Genomic DNA, 13669 nt, shown 5'->3' on the forward strand with positions numbered 1-13669 from the left:
AGTCTGCTCTCTGTGCTGTGTGAGTCTGCTCTCTGTGCTGTGTGAGTCTGCTCTCTGTGCTGTGTGAGTCTGCTCCCTGTGCTGTGAGTCTGCTCCCTGTGCTGTGTGGGTCTGCTCCCTCTGCTGTGTGAGTCTGCTCTCTGTGCTGTGTGAGTCTGCTCTCTGTGCTGTGTGAGTCTGCTCCCTGTGCTGTGTGAGTCTGCTCTCTGTACTGTGTGAGTCTGCTCTCTGTGCTGTGTGAGTCTGCTCTCTGTGCTGTGTTAGTCTGCTCTCGGTGCTGTGTGAGTCTGCTCCCTGTGCTGTGAGTCTGCTCCCTGTGCTGTGTGACTCTGCTCTCTGTGCTGTGTGAGTCTGCTCCCTGTGCTGTGTGAGTCTGCTCCCTGTGCTGTGTGAGTCTGCTCCCTGTGCTGTGTGAGTCTGCTCCCTGTGCTGTGTGAGTCTGCTCCCTGTGCTCTGTGAGACTGCTCTCTGTGCTGTGTGAGTCTGCTCTCTGTGCTGTGTGAGTCTGCTCCCTGTGCTGTGTGAGTCTGCTCCCTGTGCTGTGTGAGTCTGCTCCTTGTGCTGTGTGAGTCTGCTCTCTGTGCTGTGTGAGTCTGCTCCCTGTGCTGTGTGAGTCTGCTCTCTGTGCTGTGTGTGTCTGCTCTCTGTGCTGTGTGAGTCTGCTCCCTGTGCTGTGTGAGTCTGCTCTCAGTGCTGTGTGAGTCTGCTCTCTGAGCTGTGTGACTCTGCTCCCTGTGCTGTGTGAGTCTGCTCTCTGTGCTGTGTGAGTCTGCTCCCTGTGCTGTGTGAGTCTGCTCTCTGTGCTGTGTGAGTCTGCTCTCTGTGCTGTGTGACTCTGCTCTCTGTGCTGTGTGAGTCTGCTCTCTGTGCTGTGTGAGTCTGCTCCCTGTGCTGTGTGAGTCTGCTCCCTGTGCTGTGTGAGTCTCCTCTCAGTGCTGTGTGAGTCTGCTCCCTGTGCTGTGTGAGTCTGCTCTCTGTGCTGTGTGACTCTGCTCTCTGTGCTGTGTGAGTCTGCGCTCTGTGCTGTGTGAGTCTGCTCCCTGTGCTGTGTGAGTCTGCTCCCTGTGCTGTGTGAGTCTGCTCTCAGTGCTGTGTGAGTCTGCTCCCTGTGCTGTGTGAGTCTGCTCTCTGTGCTGTGTGAGTCTGCTCCCTGCGCTGTGTGAGTCTGTTCCCTGTGCTGTATGAGTCTGCTCTCTGTGCTGTGTGAGTCTGCTCCCTGTGCTGTGTGAGTCTGCTCCCTGTGCTGTGTGAGTCTGCTCCCTGTGCTGTGTGAGTCTGCTCCCTGTGCTGTGTGAGTCTGCTCCCTGTGCTGTGTGAGTCTGCTCCCTGTGCTGTGTGATTCTGCTCTCTGTGCTGTGTGAGTCTGCTCTCTGTGCTGTGTGAGTCTGCTCCCTGTGCTGTGTGAGTCTGCTCCCTGTGCTGTGTGAGTCTGCTCCCTGTGCTGTGTGAGTCTGCTCTCTGTGCTGTGTGTGTCTGCTCTCTGTGCTGTGTGAGTCTGCTCCCTGTGCTGTGTGAGTCTGCTCTCTGTGCTGTGTGAGTCTGCTCTCAGTGCTGTGTGAGTCTGCTCTCTGTGCTGTGTGAGTCTGCTCCCTGTGCTGTGTGAGTCTGCTCCCTGTGCTGTGTGAGTCTGCTCTCAGTGCTGTGTGAGTCTGCTCCCTGTGCTGTGTGAGTCTGCTACCTGTGCTGTGTGACTCTGCTCTCTGTGCTGTGTGAGTCTGCTCTCTGTGCTGTGTGAGTCTGCTCCCTGTGCTGTGTGAGTCTTCTCCCTGTGCTGTGTGAGTCTGCTCCCTGTCCTGTGTGGGTCTGCTCCCTGTGCTGTGTGAGTCTGCTCCCTGTGCTGTTAGGGTCTGCTCCCTGTGCTGTGTGAGTCGGCTCTCTGTGCTGTGTGAGTCTGCTCCCTGTGCTGTGTGAGTCTGCTCCCTGTGCTGTGTCAGTCTGCTCCCTGCGCTGTGTGAGTCTGCTCGCTGTGCTGTGTGAGTCTGCTCCCTGTGCTGTGTGAGTCTGCTCCCTGTGCTGTGTGAGTCTGCTCCCTGTGCTGAGTGAGTCTGCTCCCTATGCTGTGTGAGTCTGCTCTCTGTGTTGTGTAAGTCTGCTCTCTGTGCTGTGTGAGTCTGCTCCCTGTGCTGTGTGAGTCTGCTCCCTGTGCTGTGTGAGTCTGCTCTCAGTGCTGTGTGAGTCTGCTCCCTGTGCTGTGTGAGTCTGCTACCTGTGCTGTGTGACTCTGCTCTCTGTGCTGTGTGAGTCTGCTCTCTGTGCTGTGTGAGTCTGCTCTCTGTGCTGTGTGAGTCTGCTCCCTGTGCTGTGAGTCTGCTCCCTGTGCTGTGTGGGTCTGCTCCCTATGCTGTGTGAGTCTGCTCTCTGTGCTGTGTGAGTCTGCTCTCTGTGCTGTGTGAGTCTGCTCCCTGTGCTGTGTGAGTCTGCTCTCTGTGCTGTGTGAGTCTGCTCTCTGTGCTGTGTGAGTCTGCTCTCTGTGCTGTGTTAGTCTGCTCTCTGTGCTGTGTGAGTCTGCTCCCTGTGCTGTGAGTCTGCTCCCTGTGCTGTGTGACTCTGCTCTCTGTGCTGTGTGAGTCTGCTCCCTGTGCTGTGTGAGTCTGCTCCCTGTGCTGTGTGAGTCTGCTCCCTGTGCTGTGTGAGTCTGCTCCCTGTGCTGTGTGAGTCTGCTCTCTGTGCTGTGTGAGTCTGCTCTCTGTGCTGTGTGAGTCTGCTCCCTGTGCTGTGTGAGTCTGCTCCCTGTGCTGTGTGAGTCTGCTCCTTGTGCTGTGTGAGTCTGCTCTCTGTGCTGTGTGAGTCTGCTCCCTGTGCTGTGTGAGTCTGCTCTCTGTGCTGTGTGTGTCTGCTCTCTGTGCTGTGTGAGTCTGCTCCCTGTGCTGTGTGAGTCTGCTCTCTGTGCTGTGTGATTCTGCTCTCTGTGCTGTGTGACTCTGCTCTCTGTGCTGTGTGAGTCTGCTCCCTGTGCTGTGTGAGTCTGCTCCCTGTGCTGTGTGAGTCTGCTCTCAGTGCTGTGTGAGACTGCTCTCTGTGCTGTGTGACTCTGCTCTCTGTGCTGTGTGACTCTGCTCCCTGTGCTGTGTGAGTCTGCTCTCTGTGCTGTGTGAGTCTGCTCCCTGTGCTGTGTGAGTCTGCTCTCAGTGCTGTGTGAGTCTGCTCCCTGTGCTGTGTGAGTCTGCTCTCTGTGCTGTGTGAGTCTGCTCCCTGTGCTGTGTGAGTCTGTTCCCTGTGCTGTATGAGTCTGCTCTCTGTGCTGTGTGAGTCTGCTCCCTGTGCTGTGTGAGTCTGCTCCCTGTGCTGTGTGAGTCTGCTCCCTGTGCTGTGTGAGTCTGCTCCCTGTGCTGTGTGATTCTGCTCCCTGTGCTGTGTGAGTCTGCTCTCTGTGCTGTGTGAGTCTGCTCTCTGTGCTGTGTGAGTCTGCTCCCTGTGCTGTGTGAGTCTGCTCCCTGTGCTGTGTGAGTCTGCTCCCTGTGCTGTGTGAGTCTGCTCTCTGTGCTGTGTGTGTCTGCTCTCTGTGCTGTGTGAGTCTCCTCCCTGTGCTGTGTGAGTCTGCTCTCTGTGCTGTGTGAGTCTGCTCTCAGTGCTGTGTGAGTCTGCTCTCTGTGCTGTGTGAGTCTGCTCCCTGTGCTGTATGAGTCTGCTCCCTGTGCTGTGTGAGTCTGCTCTCAGTGCTGTGTGAGTCTGCTCCCTGTGCTGTGTGAGTCTGCTACATGTGCTGTGTGACTCTGCTCTCTGTGCTGTGTGAGTCTGCTCTCTGTGCTGTGTGAGTCTGCTCCCTGTGCTGTGTGAGTCTGCTCCCTGTGCTGTGTGAGTCTGCTCTCTGTGCTGTGTGAGTCTGCTCCCTGTGCTGTGTGGGTCTGCTCCCTGTGCTGTGTGAGTCTGCTCCCTGTGCTGTGTGGGTCTGCTCCCTGTGCTGTGTGAGTCTGCTCCCTGTGCTGTGTGAGTCTGCTCTCTGTGCTGTGTGAGTCTGCTCCCTGTGCTGTGTGAGTCTGCTCCCTGCGCTGTGTCAGTCTGCTCCCTGCGCTGTGTGAGTCTGCTCGCTGCGCTGTGTGAGTCGGCTCCCTGTGCTGTGTGAGTCTGCTCCCTGTGCTGTGTGAGTCTGCTCCCTGTGCTGTGTGAGTCTGCTCCCGATGCTGTGTGAGTCTGCTCTCTGTGTTGTGTAAGTCTGCTCTCTGTGCTGTGTGAGTCTGCTCACTGTGCTGTGTGAGTCTGCTCTCTGTGCTGTGTGAGTCTGCTCTCTGTGCTGTGTGAGTCTGCTCCCTGTGCTGTGTGAGTCTGCTCTCTGTGCTGTGTGAGTCTGCTCTCTGTGCTGTGTGAGTCTGCTCTCTGTGCTGTGTGAGTCTGCTCCCTGTGCTGTGTGAGTCTGCTCTCTGTGCTGTGTGAGTCTGCTACCTGTGCTGTGTGACTCTGCTCTCTGTGCTGTGTGAGTCTGCTCTCTGTGCTGTGTGAGTCTGCTCCCTGTGCTGTGTGAGTCTGCTCCCTGTGCTGTGTGAGTCTGCTCTCAGTGCTGTGTGTGTCTGCTCCCTGTGCTGTGTGAGTCTGCTACCTGTGCTGTGTGACTCTGCTCTCTGTGCTGTGTGAGTCTGCTCTCTGTGCTGTGTGAGTCTGCTCCCTGTGCTGTGTGAGTCTGCTCCCTGTGCTGTGTGAGTCTGCTCCCTGTGCTGTGTGAGTCTGCTCCCTGTGCTGTGTGAGTCTGCTCCCTGTGCTGTGTGAGTCTGCTCCCTATGCTGTGTGAGTCTGCTCTCTGTGCTGTGTATGTCTGCTCTCTGTGCTGTGTGAGTCTGCTCCCTGTGCTGTGTGAGTCTGCTCTCTGTGCTGTGTGAGTCTGCTCCCTGTGCTGTGTGAGTCTGCTCCCTGTGCTGTGTGAGTCTGCTCTCTGTGCTGTGTGAGTCGGCTCTCTGTGCTCTGTGAGTCTGCTCTCTGTGCTCTGTGACTCTGCTCCCTGTGCTGTGTGAGTCTGCTCCCTGTGCTGTGTGAGTCTGCTCTCTGTGCTGTGTGAGTCTGCTCCCTGTGCTGTGTGAGTCTGCTCTCTGTGCTGTGTGAGTCTGCTCCCTGTGCAGTGAGTCTGCTCCCTGTGCTGTGTGAGTCTGCTCCCTGTGCTGTGTGAGTCTGCTCCCTGTGCTGTGTGAGTCTGCTCTTTGTGCTGTGTGAGTCTGCTCTCTGTGCTGTGTGAGTCTGCTCTCTGTGCTGTGTGAGTCTGCTCTCTGTGCTGTGTGAGTCTGCTCCCTGTGCTGTGTGAGTCTGCTCTCTGTGCTGTGTGAGTCTGCTCTCTGTGCTGTGTGAGTCTGCTCCCTGTGCTGTGTGAGTCTGCCCCCTGTGCTGTGTGAGTCTGCTCCCTGTGCTGTGTGAGTCTGCTCTCTGTGCTGTGTGGGTCTGCTCACTGTGCTGTGTGACTGCTCCCTGTGCTGTGTGAGTCTGCTCCCTGTGCTGTGTGAGTCTGCTCCCTGTGCTGTGAGTCTGCTCCCTGTGCTGTGTGAGTCTGCTCCCTGTGCTGTGTGAGTCTGCTCTCTGTGCTGTGTGAGTCTGCTCCCTGTGCTGTGTGAGTCTGCTCCCTGTGCTGTGTGAGTCTGCTCTCTGTGCTGTGTGAGTCTGCTCTCTGTGCTGTGTGAGTCTGCTCCCTGTGCTGTGTGAGTCAGCTCTCTGTGCTGTGTGAGTCTGCTCCCTGTGCTGTGTGAGTCTGCTCTCTGTGCTGTGTGAGTCTGCTCTCTGTGCTGTGTGAGTCTGCTCTCTGTGCTGTGTGAGTCTGCTCCCTGTGCTGTGAGTCTGCTCCCTGTGCTGTGTGGGTCTGCTCCCTCTGCTGTGTGAGTCTGCTCTCTGTGCTGTGTGAGTCTGCTCTCTGTGCTGTGTGAGTCTGCTCCCTGTGCTGTGTGAGTCTGCTCTCTGTACTGTGTGAGTCTGCTCTCTGTGCTGTGTGAGTCTGCTCTCTGTGCTGTGTTAGTCTGCTCTCTGTGCTGTGTGAGTCTGCTCCCTGTGCTGTGAGTCTGCTCCCTGTGCTGTGTGACTCTGCTCTCTGTGCTGTGTGAGTCTGCTCCCTGTGCTGTGTGAGTCTGCTCCCTGTGCTGTGTGAGTCTGCTCCCTGTGCTGTGTGAGTCTGCTCCCTGTGCTGTGTGAGTCTGCTCCCTGTGCTCTGTGAGACTGCTCTCTGTGCTGTGTGAGTCTGCTCTCTGTGCTGTGTGAGTCTGCTCCCTGTGCTGTGTGAGTCTGCTCCCTGTGCTGTGTGAGTCTGCTCCTTGTGCTGTGTGAGTCTGCTCTCTGTGCTGTGTGAGTCTGCTCCCTGTGCTGTGTGAGTCTGCTCTCTGTGCTGTGTGTGTCTGCTCTCTGTGCTGTGTGAGTCTGCTCCCTGTGCTGTGTGAGTCTGCTCTCAGTGCTGTGTGAGTCTGCTCTCTGAGCTGTGTGACTCTGCTCCCTGTGCTGTGTGAGTCTGCTCTCTGTGCTGTGTGAGTCTGCTCCCTGTGCTGTGTGAGTCTGCTCTCTGTGCTGTGTGAGTCTGCTCTCTGTGCTGTGTGACTCTGCTCTCTGTGCTGTGTGAGTCTGCTCTCTGTGCTGTGTGAGTCTGCTCCCTGTGCTGTGTGAGTCTGCTCCCTGTGCTGTGTGAGTCTCCTCTCAGTGCTGTGTGAGTCTGCTCCCTGTGCTGTGTGAGTCTGCTCTCTGTGCTGTGTGACTCTGCTCTCTGTGCTGTGTGAGTCTGCGCTCTGTGCTGTGTGAGTCTGCTCCCTGTGCTGTGTGAGTCTGCTCCCTGTGCTGTGTGAGTCTGCTCTCAGTGCTGTGTGAGTCTGCTCCCTGTGCTGTGTGAGTCTGCTCTCTGTGCTGTGTGAGTCTGCTCCCTGCGCTGTGTGAGTCTGTTCCCTGTGCTGTATGAGTCTGCTCTCTGTGCTGTGTGAGTCTGCTCCCTGTGCTGTGTGAGTCTGCTCCCTGTGCTGTGTGAGTCTGCTCCCTGTGCTGTGTGAGTCTGCTCCCTGTGCTGTGTGAGTCTGCTCCCTGTGCTGTGTGAGTCTGCTCCCTGTGCTGTGTGATTCTGCTCTCTGTGCTGTGTGAGTCTGCTCTCTGTGCTGTGTGAGTCTGCTCCCTGTGCTGTGTGAGTCTGCTCCCTGTGCTGTGTGAGTCTGCTCCCTGTGCTGTGTGAGTCTGCTCTCTGTGCTGTGTGTGTCTGCTCTCTGTGCTGTGTGAGTCTGCTCCCTGTGCTGTGTGAGTCTGCTCTCTGTGCTGTGTGAGTCTGCTCTCAGTGCTGTGTGAGTCTGCTCTCTGTGCTGTGTGAGTCTGCTCCCTGTGCTGTGTGAGTCTGCTCCCTGTGCTGTGTGAGTCTGCTCTCAGTGCTGTGTGAGCCTGCTCCCTGTGCTGTGTGAGTCTGCTACCTGTGCTGTGTGACTCTGCTCTCTGTGCTGTGTGAGTCTGCTCTCTGTGCTGTGTGAGTCTGCTCCCTGTGCTGTGTGAGTCTGCTCCCTGTGCTGTGTGAGTCTGCTCCCTGTCCTGTGTGGGTCTGCTCCCTGTGCTGTGTGAGTCTGCTCCCTGTGCTGTGTGGGTCTGCTCCCTGTGCTGTGTGAGTCTGCTCTCTGTGCTGTGTGAGTCTGCTCCCTGTGCTGTGTGAGTCTGCTCCCTGTGCTGTGTCAGTCTGCTCCCTGCGCTGTGTGAGTCTGCTCGCTGTGCTGTGTGAGTCTGCTCCCTGTGCTGTGTGAGTCTGCTCCCTGTGCTGTGTGAGTCTGCTCCCTGTGCTGAGTGAGTCTGCTCCCTATGCTGTGTGAGTCTGCTCTCTGTGTTGTGTAAGTCTGCTCTCTGTGCTGTGTGAGTCTGCTCACTGTGCTGTGTGAGTCTGCTCTCTGTGCTGTGTGAGTCTGCTCTCTGTGCTGTGTGAGTCTGCTCCCTGTGCTGTGTGAGTCTGCTCTCGGTGCTGTGTGAGTCTGCTCCCTGTGCTGTGTGAGGCTGCTCTCTGTGCTGTGTGAGTCTGCTCCCTGTGCTGTGTGAGTCTGCTCTCTGTGCTGTGTGAGTCTGCTACCTGTGCTGTGTGACTCTGCTCTCTGTGCTGTGTGAGTCTGCTCTCTGTGCTGTGTGAGTCTGCTCCCTGTGCTGTGTGAGTCTGCTCCCTGTGCTGTGTGAGTCTGCTCTCAGTGCTGTGTGAGTCTGCTCCCTGTGCTGTGTGAGTCTGCTACCTGTGCTGTGTGACTCTGCTCTCTGTGCTGTGTGAGTCTGCTCTCTGTGCTGTGTGAGTCTGCTCTCTGTGCTGTGTGAGTCTGCTCCCTGTGCTGTGAGTCTGCTCCCTGTGCTGTGTGGGTCTGCTCCCTATGCTGTGTGAGTCTGCTCTCTGTGCTGTGTGAGTCTGCTCTCTGTGCTGTGTGAGTCTGCTCCCTGTGCTGTGTGAGTCTGCTCTCTGTGCTGTGTGAGTCTGCTCTCTGTGCTGTGTGAGTCTGCTCTCTGTGCTGTGTTAGTCTGCTCTCTGTGCTGTGTGAGTCTGCTCCCTGTGCTGTGAGTCTGCTCCCTGTGCTGTGTGACTCTGCTCTCTGTGCTGTGTGAGTCTGCTCCCTGTGCTGTGTGAGTCTGCTCCCTGTGCTGTGTGAGTCTGCTCCCTGTGCTGTGTGAGTCTGCTCCCTGTGCTGTGTGAGTCTGCTCCCTGTGCTGTGTGAGACTGCTCTCTGTGCTGTGTGAGTCTGCTCTCTGTGCTGTGTGAGTCTGCTCCCTGTGCTGTGTGAGTCTGCTCCCTGTGCTGTGTGAGTCTGCTCCTTGTGCTGTGTGAGTCTGCTCTCTGTGCTGTGTGAGTCTGCTCCCTGTGCTGTGTGAGTCTGCTCTCTGTGCTGTGTGTGTCTGCTCTCTGTGCTGTGTGAGTCTGCTCCCTGTGCTGTGTGAGTCTGCTCTCTGTGCTGTGTGATTCTGCTCTCTGTGCTGTGTGACTCTGCTCTCTGTGCTGTGTGAGTCTGCTCCCTGTGCTGTGTGAGTCTGCTCCCTGTGCTGTGTGAGTCTGCTCTCAGTGCTGTGTGAGACTGCTCTCTGTGCTGTGTGACTCTGCTCTCTGTGCTGTGTGACTCTGCTCCCTGTGCTGTGTGAGTCTGCTCTCTGTGCTGTGTGAGTCTGCTCCCTGTGCTGTGTGAGTCTGCTCTCAGTGCTGTGTGAGTCTGCTCCCTGTGCTGTGTGAGTCTGCTCTCTGTGCTGTGTGAGTCTGCTCCCTGTGCTGTGTGAGTCTGTTCCCTGTGCTGTATGAGTCTGCTCTCTGTGCTGTGTGAGTCTGCTCCCTGTGCTGTGTGAGTCTGCTCCCTGTGCTGTGTGAGTCTGCTCCCTGTGCTGTGTGAGTCTGCTCCCTGTGCTGTGTGATTCTGCTCCCTGTGCTGTGTGAGTTTGCTCTCTGTGCTGTGTGAGTCTGCTCTCTGTGCTGTGTGAGTCTGCTCCCTGTGCTGTGTGAGTCTGCTCCCTGTGCTGTGTGAGTCTGCTCTCTGTGCTGTGTGTGTCTGCTCTCTGTGCTGTGTGAGTCTCCTCCCTGTACTGTGTGAGTCTGCTCTCTGTGCTGTGTGAGTCTGCTCTCAGTGCTGTGTGAGTCTGCTCTCTGTGCTGTGTGAGTCTGCTCCCTGTGCTGTATGAGTCTGCTCCCTGTGCTGTGTGAGTCTGCTCTCAGTGCTGTGTGAGTCTGCTCCCTGTGCTGTGTGAGTCTGCTACATGTGCTGTGTGACTCTGCTCTCTGTGCTGTGTGAGTCTGCTCTCTGTGCTGTGTGAGTCTGCTCCCTGTGCTGTGTGAGTCTGCTCCCTGTGCTGTGTGAGTCTGCTCTCTGTGCTGTGTGAGTCTGCTCCCTGTGCTGTGTGGGTCTGCTCCCTGTGCTGTGTGAGTCTGCTCCCTGTGCTGTGTGGGTCTGCTCCCTGTGCTGTGTGAGTCTGCTCCCTGTGCTGTGTGAGTCTGCTCCCTGCGCTGTGTCAGTCTGCTCCCTGCGCTGTGTGAGTCTGCTCGCTGCGCTGTGTGAGTCGGCTCCCTGTGCTGTGTGAGTCTGCTCCCTGTGCTGTGTGAGTCTGCTCCCTGCGCTGTGTCAGTCTGCTCCCTGCGCTGTGTGAGTCTGCTCGCTGCGCTGTGTGAGTCGGCTCCCTGTGCTGTGTGAGTCTGCTCCCTGTGCTGTGTGAGTCTGCTCCCTGTGCTGTGTGAGTCTGCTCCCTATGCTGTGTGAGTCTGCTCTCTGTGTTGTGTAAGTCTGCTCTCTGTGCTGTGTGAGTCTGCTCACTGTGCTGTGTGAGTCTGCTCTCTGTGCTGTGTGAGTCTGCTCTCTGTGCTGTGTGAGTCTGCTCCCTGTGCTGTGTGAGTCTGCTCTCTGTGCTGTGTGAGTCTGCTCTCTGTGCTGTGTGAGTCTGCTCTCTGTGCTGTGTGAGTCTGCTCCCTGTGCTGTGTGAGTCTGCTCTCTGTGCTGTGTGAGTCTGCTACCTGTGCTGTGTGACTCTGCTCTCTGTGCTGTGTGAGTCTGCTCTCTGTGCTGTGTGAGTCTGCTCCCTGTGCTGTGTGAGTCTGCTCCCTGTGCTGTGTGAGTCTGCTCTCAGTGCTGTGTGAGTCTGCTCCCTGTGCTGTGTGAGTCTGCTACCTGTGCTGTGTGACTCTGCTCTCTGTGCTGTGTGAGTCTGCTCTCTGTGCTGTGTGAGTCTGCTCCCTGTGCTGTGTGAGTCTGCTCCCTGTGCTGTGTGAGTCTGCTCCCTGTGCTGTGTGAGTCTGCTCCCTGTGCTGTGTGAGTCTGCTCCCTGTGCTGTGTGAGTCTGCTCCCTATGCTGTGTGAGTCTGCTCTCTGTGCTGTGTATGTCTGCTCTCTGTGCTGTGTGAGTCTGCTCCCTGTGCTGTGTGAGTCTGCTCTCTGTGCTGTGTGAGTCTGCTCTCTGTGCTGTGTGAGTCTGCTCCCTGTGCTGTGTGAGTCTGCTCCCTGTGCTGTGTGAGTCTGCTCTCTGTGCTGTGTGAGTCGGCTCTCTGTGCTCTGTGAGTCTGCTCTCTGTGCTCTGTGACTCTGCTCACTGTGCTGTGTGAGTCTGCTCCCTGTACTGTGTGAGTCTGCTCTCTGTGCTGTGTGAGTCTGCTCTCTGTGCTGTGTGACTCTGCTTCCTGTGCTGTGCGACTCTGCTCCCTGTGCATAGTGAGTCTGCTCCCTGTGCTGTGTGAGTCCGCTCTCTGTGCTGTGTGAGTCTGCTCTCTGTGCTGTGTGAGTCTGCTCTCTGTGCTGTGTGAGTCTGCTCCCTGTGCTGTGTGAGTCTGCTCCCTGTGCTGTGTGAGTCTGCTCTCTGTGCTGTGTGAGTCTGCTCCCTGTGCTGTGTGGGTCTGCTCCCTGTGCTGTGTGGGTCTGCTCCCTGTGCTGTGTGAGTCTGCTCCCTGTGCTGTGTGGGTCTGCTCCCTGTGCTGTGTGAGTCTGCTCCCTGTGCTGTGTGAGTCTGCTCTCTGTGCTGTGTGAGTCTGCTCCCTGTGCTGTGTGAGTCTGCTCCCTGTGCTGTGTGAGTCTGCTCCCTGCGCTGTGTGAGTCTGCTCGCTGTGCTGTGTGAGTCTGCTCCCTGTGCTGTGTGAGTCTGCTCCCTGTGCTGTGTGAGTCTGCTCCCTGTGCTGTGTGAGTCTGCTCCCTATGCTCTGTGAGTCTGCTTTCTGTGTTGTGTAAGTCTGCACTCTGTGCTGTGTGAGTCTGCTCACTGTGCTGTGTGAGTCTGCTCTCTGTGCTGTGTGAGTCTGCTCTCTGTGCTGTGTGAGTCTGCTCCCTGTGCTGTGTGAGTCTGCTCTCTGTGCTGTGTGAGTCTGCTCCCTGTGCTGTGTGAGTCTGCTCTCTGTGCTGTGTGAGTCTGCTCCCTGTGCTGTGTGAGTCTGCTCTCTGTGCTGTGTGAGTCTGCTACCTGTGCTGTGTGACTCTGCTCTCTGTGCTGTGTGAGTCTGCTCTCTGTGCTGTGTGAGTCTGCTCCCTGTGCTGTGTGAGTCTGCTCCCTGTGCTGTGTGTCTGCTCTCAGTGCTGTGTGAGTCGGCTCCCTGTGCTGTGTGAGTCTGCTACCTGTGCTGTGTGACTCTGCTCTCTGTGCTGTGTGAGTCTGCTCTCTGTGCTGTGTGAGTCTGCTCCCTGTGCTGTGTGAGTCTGCTCCCTGTGCTGTGTGAGCCTGCTCTCAGTGCTGTGTGAGTCTGCTCCCTGTGCTGTGTGAGTCTGCTCGCTGTGCTGTGTGAGTCTGCTCCCTGTGCTGTGTGAGTCTGCTCCCTGTGCTGTGTGAGTCTGCTCCCTGTGCTGTGTGAGTCTGCTCCCTATGCTGTGTGAGTCTGCTCTCTGTGCTGTGTAAGTCTGCTCTCTGTGCTGTGTGAGTCTGCTCTCTGTGCTGTGTGAGTCTGCTCCCTGTGCTGTGTGAGTCTGCTCCCTGTGCTGTGTGAGTCTGCTCTCTGTGCTGTGTGAGTCGGCTCTCTGTGCTCTGTGAGTCTGCTCTCTGTGCTCTTTAACTCTGCTCCCTGTGCTGTGTGGGTCTGCTCCCTGTGCTGTGTGAGTCTGCTCCCTGTGCTGTGTGAGTCTGCTCTCTGTGCTGTGTGAGTCTGCTCTCTGTGCTGTGTGAGTCTGCTCCCTGTGCTGTGTGAGTCCGCTCCCTGTGCTGTGTGAGTCTGCTCTCTGTGCTGTGTGAGTCTGCTCCCTGTGCTGTGTGAGTCTGCTCCCTGTGCTGTGTGAGTCTGCTCGCTGTGCTGTGTGAGTCTGCTCCCTGTGCTGTGTGAGTCTGCTCTCTGTGCTGTGTGGGTCTGCTCACTGTGCTGTGTGAGTCTGCTCTCTGTGCTGTGTGAGTCTGCTCTCTGTGCTGTGTGAGTCTGCTCCCTGTGCTGTGTGAGTCTGCTCTCTGTGCTGTGTGAGTCTGCTCTCTGTGCTGTGTGAGTCTGCTCCCTGTGCTGTGTGAGTCTGCTCCCTGTGCTGTGTGAGTCTGCTCCCTGTGCTGTGTGAGTCTGCTCCCCGTGCTGTGTGTGTCTGCTCTTTGTGCTGTGTGAGTCTGCTCCCTGTGCTGTGTGAGTCTGCTCTTTGTGCTGTGTGAGTCTGCTCCCTGTGCTGTGTGAGTCTGCTCTTTGTGCTGTGTGAGTCTGCTCCCTGTGCTGTGGGACTGCTCCCTGTGCTGTGTGAGTCTGCTCTTTGTGCTGTGTGAGTCTGCTCTCTGTGCCGTGTGAGTCTGCTCTCTGTGCTGTGTGAGTCTGCTCCCTGTGCTGTGTGAGTCTGCTCTCTGTGCTGTGTGAGTCTGCTCTCTGTGCTGTGTGAGTCTGCTCCCTGTGCTGTGTGAGTCTGCTCCCTGTGCTGTGTGAGTCTGCTCCCTGTGCTGTGTGAGTCTGCTCCCTGTGCTGTGTGAGTCTGCTCTCTGTGCTGTGTGGGTCTGCTCACTGTGCTGTGTGAGCCTGCTCTCTGTGCTGTGTGAGTCTGCTCTCTGTGCTGTGTGAGTTTGCCACCTGTGCTGTGTGAGTCTGCTCTCTGTGCTGTGTGAGTCTGCTCTCTGTGCTGTGTGAGTCTGCTCCCTGTGCTGTGTGAGTCTGCTCCCTGTGCTGTGTGAGTCTGCTCTCTGTGCTGTGTGAGTCTGCTCACTGTGCTGTGTGAGTCTGCTCCCTGTGCTGTGTCAGTCTGCTCTCTGTGCTGTGAGTCTGCTCTCTGTGCTGTGTGAGTCTGCTCTCTGTGCTGTGTGAGTCTGCTCCCTGTGCTGTGTGAGTCTGCTCCCTGTGCTGTGTGAGTCTGCTCTCTGTGCTGTGAGTCTGCTCTCTGTG

This window comes from Scyliorhinus torazame, chromosome 7, assembly GCF_047496885.1.
Source record: "Scyliorhinus torazame isolate Kashiwa2021f chromosome 7, sScyTor2.1, whole genome shotgun sequence".
NCBI lineage: Eukaryota > Metazoa > Chordata > Chondrichthyes > Carcharhiniformes > Scyliorhinidae > Scyliorhinus > Scyliorhinus torazame.